General features: G+C 40.1%; 1 pseudogene; it reads left to right on the top strand.

Annotated features, from left to right (window-relative positions):
- The first annotated feature begins 6,771 nt into the window (after nucleotides 1–6,771).
- Nucleotides 6,772–7,381, top strand: LOC129025423 (small ribosomal subunit protein uS7-like; annotated as a pseudogene).
- The last annotated feature ends 9,716 nt before the right edge of the window (nucleotides 7,382–17,097 follow it).

The raw sequence follows: 17,097 nt of genomic DNA, 5'->3' as shown, positions 1-17,097 counted from the left end.
CCTCCTCCCCATTCTCCAGCTCTGTTTTGCATCATAGGGAGCCTAAGCCATGCAGACACTATTTTCAAAGATTCATGTCACCAGGCTTCCTGCTAGAATGCACCAGCAGGAGATTCACTGATGGGAAAAAGGGGAAATCCAGAATATTTCTCAGCCCTCTTATAATGTACCTTCTCCATGCATGGCTCAAAATCCTGCTCTTCACTATTGCAGCTTCCATTGAGTTTATTAACATCGCCTTCTCCGTTTGACCATCCAGTATAGGGTTGGTGTCAGCTTTCCACTGTTACTAGGCTCTGAATTCTCTCATTCTGTTCACGTTGACAGCACTTGTGTTATAAATCCCTTCTATCCATTTCCCTCTATGGTACAATCAGTGGTACAATTCCCTCTGTTCCTGGTTGGCTCCTAACTGATACATCACCTTGCTTTTGTGACAATCATTTGGGTGCATTTCTTAAACTTGGTTTCCCCCTTCTATAACCATCTTAAGGATCTATCTGTGTCTAACCATCTTTGTGTATTCCACAGTATCCAGAACACAGCTCAGCACATTGTAGCTGTGCAATAATTATTTATTGAATTAATTTTAGTTGAAATGCTCACCGTGGTCAAAGACTCAAGGGGATAAGATGACTCATTGTCTTGCTGGCAGTATTATTTTCTAAAGTGTGGACTGGTAGAAACCACCAGCATTCTGCAAATGTATGCTGCACTTATTGGATGAAGAAGGGATCACAGCTAAACTGAGAAATCAAGAGTTTGATGGACTGAGAAACCCCACTGGAGACTGATCGCACACAGCCATCAGAAACTGATAACTATTTCTATGCATTATTTCAGGGCACAATTCCGAATACAAGCATAGGAAGACACTTTTCTCATTGGATAATTATCTGATGTACATCATTCTCTTATATTCTGTATTAGGCAACTCAGATATCTGTAATATCTGTAAATTTACATATCTGTAAATATACCTGTAAATTCGACCTTTTGCTTTGTATTTCATGGCTACATTGAAAAAGTCTCCCAAGCTAGTTAAACAAGACATATTTCCTTTATCTATAAGGAACACTTGGTGCTTGCAGCCATCACAACTTGAGTTTACCCCGTGTGCTTGTCTGAGCAACACTAATTTTGGGGCTTCTTTAAGTGGGCTTACGTCTACAGTTTTGTCACTCCTTTCTTAAAGTATCAGAAGAGGAGAAGATGAGTTAAAGCAGTCCAGTGAAAAAAATCCTGCTTGTAGATAGTAAAGTTTGAATCCTATCTCCACTGTTAGCTAGCTCTGTGATCTTCAGGAAAGTTACTCAAGTGTGGTATCTTCATCCTTAGAGTGAGTGTGGTGGAAACTATGTTAGATAGTGTGCTGGGATTGAAAGGAGATGACACACATGAAAACGTACAGCACAGGATTTCACATATGAGTTCCACAGAGGACACTGGCATACACTGGCCTCACTCTGCATAGAATACAATCATTTCTGGGTAGCCCACTCTGCTGAGACCCACATTAAGAAAGGCATATTACATTTTTGCTTCCTCTTCAACTCTTTCCCATTGAACCACCCCAGAAGAAATTACTTTTCTCATCTTAAACAATAAAATTAGATTTTTAACCTGGGTCCATAATGTAATTGGAGTCCCTATGATGTGTCTCCTGTGTGTATGTGGGGTTTTCTCTTGAAGGAACATTAAACTATCCATGAAATACATTAACTGGGTCCATAGCACCAAAAATTGTAAAACCACTACTGATATTTATTTTCCTTACTAAATCCACTTATGGGTGAGCTCCAAAATACTCAACAATTTTATAATGCGAATTTTAGTTACAGGCCATTTTTTTTGAGAGAGAGTCTCGCTGCGTTGCCCAGGCTGAAGTCCAGTGTCACCATCATGGCTCACTGCAGCTCTGACCTCCCAGGATCAGATTATACTCCCACCTCAGACTCTCAAGTACCCAGGACTACTGGCATGCACCCCCATAATCAGCTAATTTTTTTTTGTAGATACAGGATTGCACTATGTTGCCCAGGCTGGTCTCAAATTCCTGGGCTCAAGCAATCCACCAACCTCAGCCTCCCAAAATGCTGGGATTTACAGGCATGAGCCACCATGCCCAGCCTACAGGCCATTTTCAAGAACTATGCTACATTTTCCCTTTTTTCGTGTTGTTTTCCTTAACCTCATTGAGGGGGATAACAGCTGTTTGAAAGAACACATAGAAACAGTGCTAAGAGATTGCCTTTCATGTTCTTACAGAACTGCATTTCATTCTTAAGGATTCCCAAAAATAAAGACCAGCAAGACTTCCTCTGCACTCGTTAGCAGAGCTGTCATCCAGTTATCCTACTAGACTTAGATTCCATTACTTTATATCATATATTATATGTTTCAGATGAACAATACATCTTAGGGCTTAGAGAATAAGCTATAAAATGCCCTGGATCTTTGACCTTCAATGTGACCTTCTCCTGGAAACCTTGTTTCCCACAATCTAGTTACTGAGCTCATGCATCATCTTGGGGACCTGATCAAAATTCTTATCTCAATAGACTTTACTAATTTTCTGTAGTCAGAGTACAGAATACTTTTCTCCAAGCTTCTATGAAATGCATGTTGTGCTGTCCTTATGGTCCTATTGGACCATTAAGTTCCTGAAAATAAGGTCCTCTTCTTTTCATTGTTGAGACACTTTTCTTTCGGCTTAGGGTAACAAGACTACAAGAATGAGCAAACTGGTAGCCACTAATTCTTAGAGTGTTAGGTTCAGTCAATCACAATGTCCTAGGCTTTCTTTTGGGAATGATGACCTCATGTTGAGGGAAGAGTCTTTCTTCCAACTCAGGTTCAGAGCCTTAAGAATGAAGCCTGAAGCCTGGGGGATTAAGGCTTTACTAAATCTGCATGATTCAGCTCAGCCCAGGCTAGACAGCCTTTCTCTCACCTTTAACATTTTCATCTATCTTAACTCTTAACCCTGGTGTAGAACTTGTTGGAGAACCACAGTCCAAGTAGTATGACTCATTCCTATACTGTTGATAGAAATAGAAGGCAGGGAAATTCTGGGCAGAAAAGGGAGGGTCCCCAGTGAAGTCCCCACCCTCAAACCGAAAAGCCTGGAACCATGGCCCAAAGAGAGGACTTACACCGTTCTTTTCCCCCTCGAATTTTGCCTTCTCCAAAAACACCCATGGCCCACCCCACCTTCCCATCCTGTGCCCATAAAAACCCCAGGCTCAGCCAGCAGAGAGGAGAAGCAGCTGGATGTCAGAGACTACAGTTGGACATTGGAGAGAAGCAGCTTGACTTCAGAGGGACAGCTTGACTCCAGGGGAAGCTTACCTTTGTGCTCCATCCCCTTTTCAGCTCCCTTTCCTACTGAGAGCCACTTTCACCAGCAATAAAAAAATCCCCTGCATTTACCATCTTCAGTTCGTTAGTGCAACCTCATTCCTCCTGGACACTGGACAAGAACTTGGGTGCCATGAGTGTCAGTACAAAAGGCTGTCACACTGACCCTCCACTGAGCTGTTAACACTTAAGCCGTCTGCAGATTGCAAAGCTAAAAGGCCACTGTAACACTTCCTCTAGGGCTTTAGGAGTCACAGGCACCCTACCCTAGAGGCAGCCATGGGGCCAGCATGGAGTTCACTGTTGCTAGTACCCAAAAGCACTCACCCTGGCTCCTGCACCCCCTCACCTGCACTCCCCCTCCCACAAGTGGTGGAGCAGTGAATGAGTGGAGTTCACCCCTGCCAGCACCCATGCACTCCAGTTCCCACCCATGAAGGGATCAGGGAAATATCCTGCCTCACTGTTAGCCTTAAATGACCTGGCACAGTTGAATTCAGGTACCCCAAGCAAAACTATTTATAGGGATGAAATGACCAATGCAAAGAAGAGGCTGCCTACTGTCCTAGCTCAACCATGGGCACCACCCCAAACACAGGACTATCCTGTGGCAGGTACACATCTTTACCATCATTAGCCTGGCTTTCTATATCCATCACTCACCCAGTGAAAGGTGGAGACAGGAATGGAATCTTGCAAGATATTCTGAATGTGTGGACAGTGGTCTGTGGTAGCTCATTCACCCAAGTCGTTGGTGTGGCTTGTGGTCTTCAGTTTTCTCCTCACCTCTAACTTCAAGAGCTGCAGGATAAAGTAGAATCCAATATGATACTGGGAACTGGTTGGTCGATCCAACCCCTGATCTTCTTCCCATCACCAGTGAAAAAAATCATTCAATTGTGTTTTGGTTAATTTTTCTACTTCAGCAATGCTCTTAAGGCAGATTATTTGTAATATGAAGCAGCAGAGAGTGAAGAGTACTCCGTTTGTCTTTCCAGTAAAACACCTGGTAAATAGGAAATAATTAATCATTTATTGTTGAACGCATTGACTACATTGCCTGTTCCCTGTACTATAAGTATTCGCCTAAAACATGTATTTCTTCTACAAAAAATATTCAGCTCATAATACGGAGACTGTGTCTCATTTACACATTTCTTAGCAGGGCACCTTACATATGGAAGAAACTCATTTACTATTTGCAAAGAGCTTATTTCTATTTCTTAATTTTAAAACAGTTTTTTTTTTCTAAAGACAGGGTCTCTCTCTGCCACCCAAGCTGGAGTGCAATGGTCTAATGACAGCTCACTGCAGCCTCAAAATCCCTGGCTCGAGGGATCCTCCTGCCCCAGTTTCCTGAGTAGCTAGGACTGAAGGTGTAGACCACCATGTCTGGCTGGTTTCTTTAAAATTTTTTTTTTTTTTGTAGACACGAGGTCTTGTTACAAAAGATTGCTTGAGTCCTGGAGTTCAAGATTAGCCTGGGCAAGTAGCCTGTTGCCCAGGCTAGTCTTGAACTCCAGGGCTCAAGCAATCTTCCTGCCTTGGCCTCCCAAAATGCTAGAATTACAGGTGTGAGTCACTGTACCTGGCCCCAGATAGCCTGTTTCTAAATATCACCTGCCATGCATTTCAGAATGGATCACGACCCTGCTCTGTCCTTCTGGTGCAGCCTAAGCCATCATATTTACCATTCCTGAGTTCTATCATTCATGCTGAGATATTTGAGAATATAACAGCTATTTGAAAGAACACAGAGAAACAGCACTGAGAGGTTGCCTTTCATACACTTACAAAACTACTTACATTTCATTCTTAAGGATTCCCCCCCAAAAAAAGACAGGGAAAGTATATTTTATTCATCTACTTTAACTTTTTTCTCTAACCTACATCTATAGGACTACAGTAAATATAGCAAAAACAGGTGGAATAAAATGTCTGTTACAGATTGTCTTTGCTCCAAAGCACAGAATTATGTAATAGAATACAAAAGCACAATATTTCTCATCTTGAGGAATGAAAATAATGAATTCTGGTAAGCTTTACGTTCTTACTTCTAGTAAAAGAATTCCTGCACTAATACGCTACACAAAAAGTTATATGAGCTTCCAATATGCAAAAGAATGCATTCAAACATTAAATTTACATAATCCCCGGTAGGATTTACCTGAACTGCATTGTCCACAAATGATCAAAAGTACTTGAGCAAACTAGCCCTGTATGAAAAACGTAATACTGCTAAAACCTAATGAACCTTTATATGCAACCTTTTCTACTCCCTAGTTCCACTCTGGAAACCTGGGATTTACCTGAAAATAGATAGTTACTGATTTCTTGGAAGCAACGAATTGATTGTAAAGGTTGTGTATTGAGAATCACACATATGTCTGGTTCCACATGCTTTGAGATAGTTATGGGGACTTAGGCAATTCACTTTAATTACTGAGTCTAATTTTCTTTCTTTGTAATAAGAGCCTGCAAGGACTAGTTGTGCTTCTGATGGAAAATAAAGTGAGTTGTGGAAGTGACAATAGTATTGTAAGAGTTGAGTGATTTTTTCACCCACATGCTCTCTTTTAAACCTATCAGAGTGGAAACTATTCCGTTCTGCTATTGTACAAAAGCAGTCATAGGTGAGGAGTTCCAATAAAACTTTATTTACAAAACAGATGGTCAGTTGGATTTGGTCATGCGTCAAAATTTATCAACCCCCTTTTAAAGGATGGAAAGTAAATTGTTCAGTCATACCTTACTTGGGTTGCTAAACAAGATTTTGAACACATATTAGGTGTTCTTGTTCTAGTGTAGTGAACGTGTTCTTGTTCACTACACTAAGTCCACTGTAAAAACTTTGGAAATTTATTTTTAAAATTAAAGAAAATGACCACCTTTCATCTTCTAGAGATCTTGCATCTTCCAGAGATAACCACGAATAATGCTTTTGTATAACTCTCTTTAGTCTTGGTTAAGTAGACTTTAGTGCATGGTTAAGACTGTGTTTGTGGTAGATTCCTGTCTAGTCTCTGATTCACTTAACACACGTCATAACCACTTTTCATTACTATTACAATCCTTCACGGACATCATCTGGATGCAGCGATTTTGCATGCCCTGGAAACATAGGTCAGCTATTTTGCCTCAAGATGGGACTAAATTTGAAGTGCAAGTTGAAATACAGCTCCAGGTGGGACCATATCCAGTCTAGCTCTCTGCTCTCCTGTCCCTAGCCTGCTGTCCTGCCCTTCTCCTGAGACGTCTCCTTCAGAAAATCATGTCCATTGATGATTTACTGGGTAAAGAAAATGTGGTGCATATACATAATAGAAAACTACACAGCCGCTCTGCCTTTCTGTGCCAAGGCGGCGCGTGGTCCACGCTGAGCGACAGAGACTCTCAGGCTATGCTCTCAGGATGACCGAGTGGGAGACAGCAGCACCAGCGGTGGCACAGACCCTTGACATCAAGCTTTTTGGGAAGTGGAGCACCGATGATGTGCAGATCAATGACATTTCCCTGCAGGATTACATTGCAGTGACGGAGAAGTATGCCAAGTACCTGCCTCACATTGCAGGGTGGTATGCCCCCAAACGCTTCCACAAAGCTCAGTGCCCAGTTATGGAGCCCCTCACTAACTCCCTGATGATGCATGGCCGCAACAACTGCAAGAAGCTCACGACTGTGCGCCTTGTCAAGTATGCCTTCGAGATCATACACCTGCTCACAGGCAAGAACCCTCTGCAAGCCCTGGTGCATCATCAACAGTGGTCCCTGGGAGGGCTCCACACGCATTGGGCGAGCCAGGACTGTGAGACGACAGGCTGTGGACGTGTCTCCACTGCACCATGTGAATCAGGCCATCTGGCTGCTGTGAACAGGCACTTGTGAGGCTCCCTTCCGGAACATCAAGACCATTGCTGAGTGCCTGGCAGATAAGCTCATCATTGCCGCCTAGGGCTTCTCCAACTCCTATGCCATCAAGAAGAAGGAAGAGCTGCAGCATGTGGCCAAGTCCAACCATTGATTTTCCCGGCTGCTGACCAATAAACCTGTCTGCCCTTTGGGGCAGCCAAAAAAAAATAATAATGAAAGAAAGAAAGAAAGAACTACACAGCCATAAAAAAATAAAATAAAATCAAGTCTTTAACTGCAATATGGATGAAGCTGGAAGCCACTGTCCTAAGTCCATTAACTCAGAAGCAGAAAACCAAATACTGTATGTTCTCACTTATAAGTGAGAGCTAAACAGTGGACACACATGGGCATAAAAATGGAGATAATAAACACTGGAGACTCCAAAATGGAAGACAGAGGGGCATGAGGCTTGGAAAATTACCTGTTGGGTACAATGTTCACTATTTGGGTAATGGGTATGCTAGAAGCTGAATCCCCACCAGTATGCAACATACTCATATAACAAACAAGCAGATATATCCCCTAAATCTGAAAAAATATATAATAAAACCTGCTTCATATGATTATTTTGAAAATTAAACGAAATAATTCATGTGAGTTGTTTAGCATTATGTCTAGCACATACGAACGCTTTAATACATATTAGTATTATTATTACTAAAAAAATCTAATGCACAAGAACCCTTCTCCAGGCTCTTCTAGAAAACTTGACCTAAGACACTGGGTATATACATTTTTAAAAATCAATTTGAATCTTGGTTTTATGATCCTAATTTTATAAAATATTAGTTCTAAAATTTTTTATTTTTAATTCTGATCATTTCATATAATTTGAAAATGAGCTAGAAAGAAAAATCTTTATGATTTCCTAAGAAAAATCTAACAAGTTTCCATAAAAGCTTATTGACCTAATCTCTAGCTTTTGGTTTGAGAAAAATCTGTTTACTGAGACAGATAATGGCTCTGTCTCCTGCATATTCAACATCATCTGACAGTACATTAGTAAACTGCAGGCTTTATTGTTGGGAAAAACAAACTCAAAAGATTAAAATAAATATAATAGCCAGAGACCAACTTAATTTAAAAGTACCCCATGGGAGAAACATAAAATTGGAATGTTTAGCTCTTGATCTTTAGTACAGAATACAAAGAATGTTAAAAGCGTGGGAAGGAAATAAAACATCTCCACAGTTAAAAAAATATGTCTACCTACTGCATTCAAGACAGAATGTGATCTACCTTCAGAATCCATTGTTCCCAACTCCACATATTAATTTTTTTAAAATTTTGAGACAGAGTCTGACTCTATTGCTCAGGCTGGAGTGCAGTGGTACAATCTTGGCTCTCTACAACCTCTGCCTCCTGGGTTCAAGCAATTCTCATGCCTCAGCCTCCCCAGTGGCTGAGATTACAGGTGTGAGCCACCACAACTGGCTAATTTTTGTATTTTTAGTAGAGACGCAGTTTCGCCATGTTGGCCAGGCTGGTCTCGAACTCCTGACCTCAAGTGATCTGTCCGCCTCGGCCTACCAAAATGCTGGGATTACAGGTGTGAGCCACCGTGCCTCGCCCAAACATTAACTTTTTAAAGGTATTATTTCCCCAGCTCTTACTAAGTTAACTATGCTAACTAGGTTTTGTTGTTGTTGTTTCTTTTAATGTCTTCAAATAGAAATTTATTTATCCAAGCAACTAACTTTGATAAATAAATAAATTTTTCACTAACGTTTTAAACAAAATGAAGGCATCATTTATTATGGTGACATTTTTCATAAGGGGTTTTTAACTCACCTGAAAACATACCTGAGCCTCATAGAGAGTCTGTTCAATGCAGTGGGGGTCTTTGTAATGTCCATCCCCATTGATGTTGTATTAATCTGTTTTCACGCTGCTGATAAAGATATACCTGAGACTGGGCAATTTACAAAAGCAAGCAGTTTAATGGACTTACAGTTCCACGTGGCTGGGGAGGCCTCACAGTCAGGGAGGAAGGCAGAATTTCATCTTAGATCACGGCAGGCAAGAGAAAATGTACCAGCAGGGGAAATGCCAGATGCTTATAAAACCATCATAGCTCCTGAGCACTCATTCACTATCAGGAGAACAGTATGGGGGAACCGCCTCCATAATTCAATTATGTCCACCTGGCCCCACCCTTGACACGTGGGGATTATGACAATTCAAGGTGAGATTTGGGTGGGGACACAGCCAAACCATATCAGATGTGTTACTGGCAGGGTTCTTTTGAGGTCTGCATTTCTTAAGAAGTTCCCTTGGCTACTGGTCCCAAAAATGCAGTGCTAACATACCTTGCCAAAATTCATAGAAAAAAAATGGCCTTAGGTGTATCTATGCTGGTAACTTTTGTTTTTGCTTGGTTTTCTTTTTGTAGTGACCATCTTTTCTCTTATTCAGCATGACCCTGATTTCAACCCTGCCTACTGTCAGTAGTTTTGAAATTAAATAAATCCATGGCTATCCATGGGAGCAATTTTGCTCTCAAGATGACATTTAGCAGAGTTAGAGACCATTTTTCGTGGTTGCAGCCTGGGAAGGTGGTGAATCCTACTGGAATCTAGTGGGTAGAAGCTAGAGAAGCTGATAAATATTCTATGATAAACAGGACTGTGCCTTCTCTTCGCAAGAATCATCCACAACCAATGTCACTGGTACTGGAGTTAAGAAATCATAGTTTAAAGCATTTGAGGTGTCTGTTTGCAAGTCAATATTTTCTTTAAATTAGTCACAGTCATCGTTATCACCCATTAACTGTGTTGCAGGAAAGATTGAATCAGTGCTTTAAACCAGTTATTCTTGGGCATTTGGGGCACAAGGCTGAGAAAGGTTTAGAACCCTAAGAACAGGTGCAGAAATTAATTGACAGTATCTTCTTGAACGTCCTCTGCCCCTCTATTGAGTTTCCACCACACACTTTTAGCCCCCTGAGGAAATCCCCTTCTCAGAAATACCAAATGTATTGTCTTTAATGAGTTTGGTCTAGAAATTAAAACCAACAAGAAAGATGCTGTCTTGAATCTGTTTATATGGGTGTTGACGTAGAAGCGTTTAGAATGCTAAGAAAATGTGTCGAAAGATCAAAAGCAGGCCCCAGACTGGAAACCAGCCAAGCCTGGATGCCCTGGAGCTGGAATCCTGCATGGCTCATAGACAAAAGTGGGTTTTTGGATGCTCTTAAATGAGAAATCATTTTTTACCAGTAAAAGAGAAAAAAAGTACCAAGTAGAGAATAATGGGGATACTACCTAAGACACAATTCCCTTGGAGCACAGCTTTGCTTGAGGTTGACTTTTTATATAGAGTATAGACCCCGTCTTCTCTGGCAAGTGATGTAACTTTCCATCAGCTTCCTTGTTCGTTAATTTAGTTTTTATTCCACCTGTTTCCCTTTAATACTGTCTCTCTCCTTTGGATGTGATTACCTTAATATTGAATCTAGATTGTGGACTTAACTTTTTGGTTGCATTAATCAAAATTTCCATGCAAATTAGTGTAAAACACAATTATGCATGAGCTTCCATCCAGGGTTTCTTAGGTCACCTATTTGATGGCCATCTCTGAATGTCATTAGTGTGAAGCTCAGTGTTTAAACACTGGCATCTAAGAAATACAACTATACTTTTTAAACTCTAATTTTCTAGTTAAAGTGAAATGGAGAAAATATCATCCCAGTTCATTTAGCAAACCAACCACAGCACACAGTTTTCCCTGGGGTACTTGTAAAATGCAAAATCTTCCACAGAGAAGCAGTGGTACTTTCTGGTCTTCAGCTCCTGTAGCAATGAATCTGGACTTTGACTTTGGTCCATGTAAGGAGATGAGATTTGCTTTGTCCTGCTGTGGTTTCCAGTTCTGATTTGTGTTGAATGTCAGGAAACGAGAGGCCACCCATGGCCTCTTCACCTGGGCACACCTTGCAGCCAAACCTCTCTAGGGCCATGTCATCTCCCTAAGTTGTTTTTTTGTTTGTTTGTTTGTTTTTGTTTTTTCCCCAGAATCAGAGAGCAGGACCAAGTCCTTTTGCAACACTGAATGTCCTCTGACTTTCTATCCATTTCCTGCTGTACACTTTTAGTTCCATGAGGAAATTCCTTCCTCAGAAATACAAAGCATATTGTCATGGATGGGTGTGATCTTCTAGAAATTAAAGCCAACTAGACAAGTGCTCCCTGGAATCTGTTACATGGCTGTTCCCTTAAAGCCAATGTTTCTATCTAAGAAATCAGTAAGAGAAAGAGGTAGGTTAGCTAATCCTTCAAAAATAAAATATTGCATAAAACATATCATCTTAGGATAGTTTCTTTAGCCTTTGGCAGATTTTTTTTTTTTTCCAGATAGAAGCATCTTACTGAGATATTGGCTTTTCTGGCTTCACGGCTGTGTTTTGGGAAATACGAACTTTCACTGAACAGCACTATTCTAGCTGGGGTGTGGTATTACAAAAATGTCTATTCTTTAATACATGCATATTAACTTTTCCCCGCTTTTTACAACAAACATAAATGCTCATCTGAGGCCAAATTTTTCCCTAAAGGAGAAAAGCTGCATGTTCTTCAACCCTGTTGTTTCCCATGGATACTCTGATCAGTTCAAATAAAGTTTAGTTGGATTTACTCTAATGCATGAGTTATCTCTCTTTTGCCTCTGCAGAGCTCTATATTTAGTAGACTGCTATAAGGCTGTTGGTATTTCCACAATCCTTTCATTCTCCTCATTTGTATGATTGCAAGTGCCAATGACTTCTTGGCATGAGGAAAGCTGTAAATCTCATGAGAATCAATGCTGGTGGGTGTACACTCCCAGATTTGAAACCTAGTATCTTTCCCACATGCAGAATTCTGTGCTCTGACAACTTCATTTTATTTTATTTTTTTTTTTTTACAGATTTTGTATTGGGACACCCAATGCAGGACCTCACAGTTATAACTTTACTGGAGTTACAATATGGATTATGGAAGCTTCCTAGATTTCCCTTTTTATAAAGATAGTTATTCTTTCTTTTTTAAAGTATGTATTTAGGGGGTACATGTGCAGTTCTGTTACATAGATATCTTGCACAGTAATGAAGCCTGGCTTTTAGTGTAGCCATCAACTAAATAGTGTACTTTATACCTATTAAGAAATTTCTCACCCCTTAATCCCTTCATAAGCCTCCAATTTCCATTATTCCACTCTCTTTGTCCATGTGTACATTATTTAGCTTCCACTTGTGAGTGAGAATATGCAGCATTTCATTTTCCTTTCTGAGTTACTTCACTTAATATAATGGCCTCCAGTTCCATCCATGTTGCTGCAAAAGACATGATTTTCTTCTTTTTATGGCTGCGTAATATTGCATAGTGTATTATACCACATTTTCTTTATCCAGTCCACCATTGATGGGAACCTGGGTTGATATTATATCTTTCCTATTGTGAGTTGTGCTGCAATAAATGTACAAGTGCAGGTATCTTTTTTATACAACAATTTCTTTTCGTTTGGGTAGATACCCAGTAGTGGCATTGTTAAATCAATGGTAGTTCTATTTTTAGTTATTTGAGAAATCTCCACAGATTTCCATTGAGGTTCTACTAATTTACATTCCCACCAACTAATTTACATTCCCACCAATGTGTATAAGCATTCCCTTTTCTTCACATCCTCTCCAACATCTGCTATTTTCTGAGTTTTTAATTACAGCCATTCTGACTGGCAAAAGATGATATCTCATTGTGGTTTTGACTTGGACCACAACTGGACTTGGACTTGGACCACAATGGTGATGATTGTGGTCTCTGATGATTTGCAATGATGAAGATTTTTCATAGACTCATTGGCTTTTGTATGTCTTCTTTTAAAAAATGTCTACTCATGCCCTTTTGCCCAATTTTTCATGGGGTAATTTGTTTATTTGTTGTTGTTGAATTGTTTTAGTTGACTTCACGAACAGGCTTTGTCTATGTGGTTTGACTTCAGTCAATGGTGCTCAGAGCTGCTTTACATTCAACACCAAATTTTGGGGGGAACTGGTCAAATGAGTTCATCTCCTCCCAACTACACATTCAACGACATCACACTGATCACTTGAAATCAGTCTCAGTGGGAGTATCTACACCGTAGAAATTGACAAACACTGCAAATCAAACCTCCACCCCAAGTCCTCTGGAGAGGCAGTTACTGAGGATTTACTAGCCCTATATTGCCTGCGTTTCTGACACAGCAGGAGTGATTAAGAATAAGACTGAAAGTAAAAATAGCCTTGTGTGGAAGTACAAAAGGACTGAGATTCTGCTGAAGACGCAAACAGCAGAAATTCTCACTGCCAATGTGTAAAATTGGCAAGATGGAAAAGTGTAAAGATACACCAAGTCCCAAAGAGGATACATCAATCACTACAGAAGAGAGAGAAGAGGTATTCAAGATGCACACAAGGGAAGACTTCGAGGCAAAAAATTACCTACCCCGATCAGATTTGGTGCAAAGATATCCTTCAATGACTCCAGTTTTCCTGCAGTCTTGAATGTCAACATCATGGCATAGATTTGTATAAGTAGTGACATTTCGTTTTCATGCATGTAAAATCAGTTATTTTGAATTATACTGACAAGGTACTATGTGGTTTGTATGTGTTATTCCTATATTCAATACATATAGAAGGCTTATACTGAAGTGGAAAGATCTGCTATCATCTAGTACTAATTCTTCTTTCCAAATCGCTTTAAACAGTTATCTTCCTTGTATTCGCTTCTATCTTTCTGCACATATAGACTGTCAATTGTTCTACAACCAAGTCTGCCTTATTTCTTAACGTCTACTTTATATTCTGTTCTTCCCATCTATTCTACCTGTAAATACTTCCTAAGATTACTCTAATTCTAGTTTATGTCAATGCTTCAAAATATTTTACATACACCTGTTACTATTAAGTACATTTTAGGTGTTATATCAAGCCAATATTCAACCAGATATATCTACATTATAATAAAAATCATTGAACCTAGGGCAAGGACTCCAAGGCAAAATTTCCTGATTTTTTCCAAACCTATTATCCAAGAAAGTGGGAAGGATTGGTGAATTTTAAAGAAAATTGAAGTCTCATGAAGGAGTGTCTTGAGGTGCTAATTTGGAGCATTTTCCAATTTCCATGATGTAAATATTCCTATCATGTCTGAATCCGAGTTGCAAAATGTTGTTATTGAATTTGGAGATGGGAGGAGATGACCTCAGTTGGTTTCCATGAACCAGTACAAGCTAGCTTCAGCCAACCGTCCTTACAGAAGGGGAAAATAAGAAAAGGTGAGAGTCTATCAGATGAGGGAAAATGAAGAGTTAACAAAGGTTCTGGATGTGGGAAGGTATATTCGTTTTCTTTTGCTGGTATAAAAATTATTACAAACACAGTGACTTAAAATAAGACAAACTTATTCTCTTATAGAATAGGAGGTCAGAAGTCCTAAAATCAAACTGTTGGCATGGCTGATTTTTTTTTAATTTCAACTTTTATTTTGGTTTTAGGGAACACATGTGCAGGTTTGTTACTAGGGTATATTGTGTGATGCTGAGGTTTGGGCTTCTAATGATCCCATTGCTCAGGTAGTGAATATTGTACCCAACAGGAAGTTCTTCAAAACTTGCCTCCTCTTCCTCCCACCATTCAAAACCCCAGTGTCTATTGTCCCAATCTTTATGTCCATGTGTATCTGTTGTTTAGCTCCCACTTATAAATGAGAACATGTGTATTGGTCCATTTGCATACTGATATAAAGAAATACCTGCGACTGGGTAATTTATAAAGAAAAAGAGGTTTAATGGACTCACAGTTCCACATGGCTGGGAGGCCTCACAACCATGGTGGAAGGTAAAGGAGGAGCAAAGGCACATCTTACATGGCGGTAGGCAAGAGATATTGTGCAGGGGAACTGCACGCTCATGAGATCTGTGCAGGGCAACTGCACAGATCTCATGAGACTTACTCACAGTCATGAGAACAGCACAAGAAAAAACCCACCCCCATAATTCAGTTACTTCCCACAGGGTCCTTCCCATGATATGTGGGGATTATGGGAGCTACAATTCAGGATGAGATTTGGTTGGAGACACAGCCAAACAGTATCAACATGGTATTTGTTTTTCTGTTTCTGAATTAGTTCACTTAGCATAATGGCCTTCAGCTGCATCCATGTTGCTGCAAAGGACATAATTTTGTTCTTTTTATATGACTGCATAGTACTTCATGATGTATATGTACCACATTTTCTTTATGCACTCCATCATTGATGGGCACATAGGTGGATTCCATGTCTTTGCTATTGTGAATACTGCTGTGCTGAACATGCAAGTGCATGTGTCTTTTTGGTAGAATGATTTATTTTCCTTTGGGTAGATACCTGGTAATGGGTTTGCTGGGTTGAATGGTAATTCTGATGTAAGTTCTTGAAGAAGTCTCTGAACTGCTGGCTGAACTAAATTGCATTCCCCCCAACAGGCTGATTTCTTATGGAGGCTCTAGGAAGCAGTCAGCTCTTTGCTTTCTCTAGCTTCTAGAAGGTGTTCACATCCTCTAGCTCATGGCCCTGTGTCACTCTAGCATCTGTTGTCATTGTTGTTGTTGCTGTCTCATCTTTTTCTCTGCCTCTGACCCCACTGCATCCCTTTTATAACAACCCATCTGCATAATCCAGGACAATCTCGCCATCTCAATGTCCTTAACCTAACCACATCTGCAAAGTTCATTTTGCCACGCAAGGTCACATATTTACAGGTTCTGGGGATTAGGACATGGAGAACTTTGGGGGCCATTATTCAGCCTACCCCAGAGGGAATCCTAAAGTAAGACATACTGTGTCCTCCTAACCTTTCCTTAGCAAGGAGGGGACAATCACGTTGATAATCTCAACTGTGATTTACAAAGTTTTAGAATCTGCACTCTGATACCCTTCGGATGCCCTTTGCAAGTAGCCTCTTTCTCAGGGATCTATCATTTGTGCAAGTTAATTATGTTTTGTTTGTTTGTTTGTCTGTTTGTTTTTTGGAGACAGAGTCTTGCTCTGTTGCCCATGCTGGAGTGAAGTGGCACAATCTCAGCTCACTGCAACCTCCACCTCCTAGGTTCAAGAAATTCTTGTGTCTCAGCCTCCCCAGTAGCTGGGATTACAGATACCTGCCACCACACCCAGCTAATTTTTGTATTTTAAGTAGAGACTGGGTTTCACCATGTTGCCCAAGCTGATCTCAAACTCCTGAGCTCAGGCAATCCACCCACCTTGGCCTCCCAAAATGCTATGATTACAGGTGTGAGCCACTGCACCCGGCCAAGTTAATTATATTTTAAAGACTGGTGTTTAGCAATCAACATCTCAAAATAACTTTCTACATCAAACAGGCATTTTCTAGATAGGAAGTTTAAGTTATGACCTACATTTCAACTGATTAAAACACTCTCATTGGTGAGTGTGCAAAATAAATTTCTTTGAAGGTACTGTTTAAAAGATGTGCATTTATGCAAGATCTGGTCTGGTGAGGTAGAGCTTTAAATGGAAGGGCAGATAAGTGGAAATGTTAAAAACCATTGTTTTGAATCACTTCTAAGTTTACTAGATCTAATATATATACACATATATACATATGTATATATACATATATACATATATGCATATTTATATATACATATATACATATTTAAGTCTTATTGTCGTGGTTCCATGACAAGTCTACCAAAGTATTAAATAACTGGCTTCTGTGTTTCAGGTGTAATTTTATTTGGGGAAAGAAGACCTTGTTGAACTGGGACCTTCCATAACAAAGGGAAAAAGCTGGCAATGTTTCCTC

Source organism: Pongo pygmaeus, chromosome X (genome assembly GCF_028885625.2).
Source record: "Pongo pygmaeus isolate AG05252 chromosome X, NHGRI_mPonPyg2-v2.0_pri, whole genome shotgun sequence".
Classification (NCBI taxonomy): Eukaryota; Metazoa; Chordata; class Mammalia; order Primates; family Hominidae; genus Pongo; species Pongo pygmaeus.
This window is presented reverse-complemented; position numbering and strand designations above follow the sequence as displayed.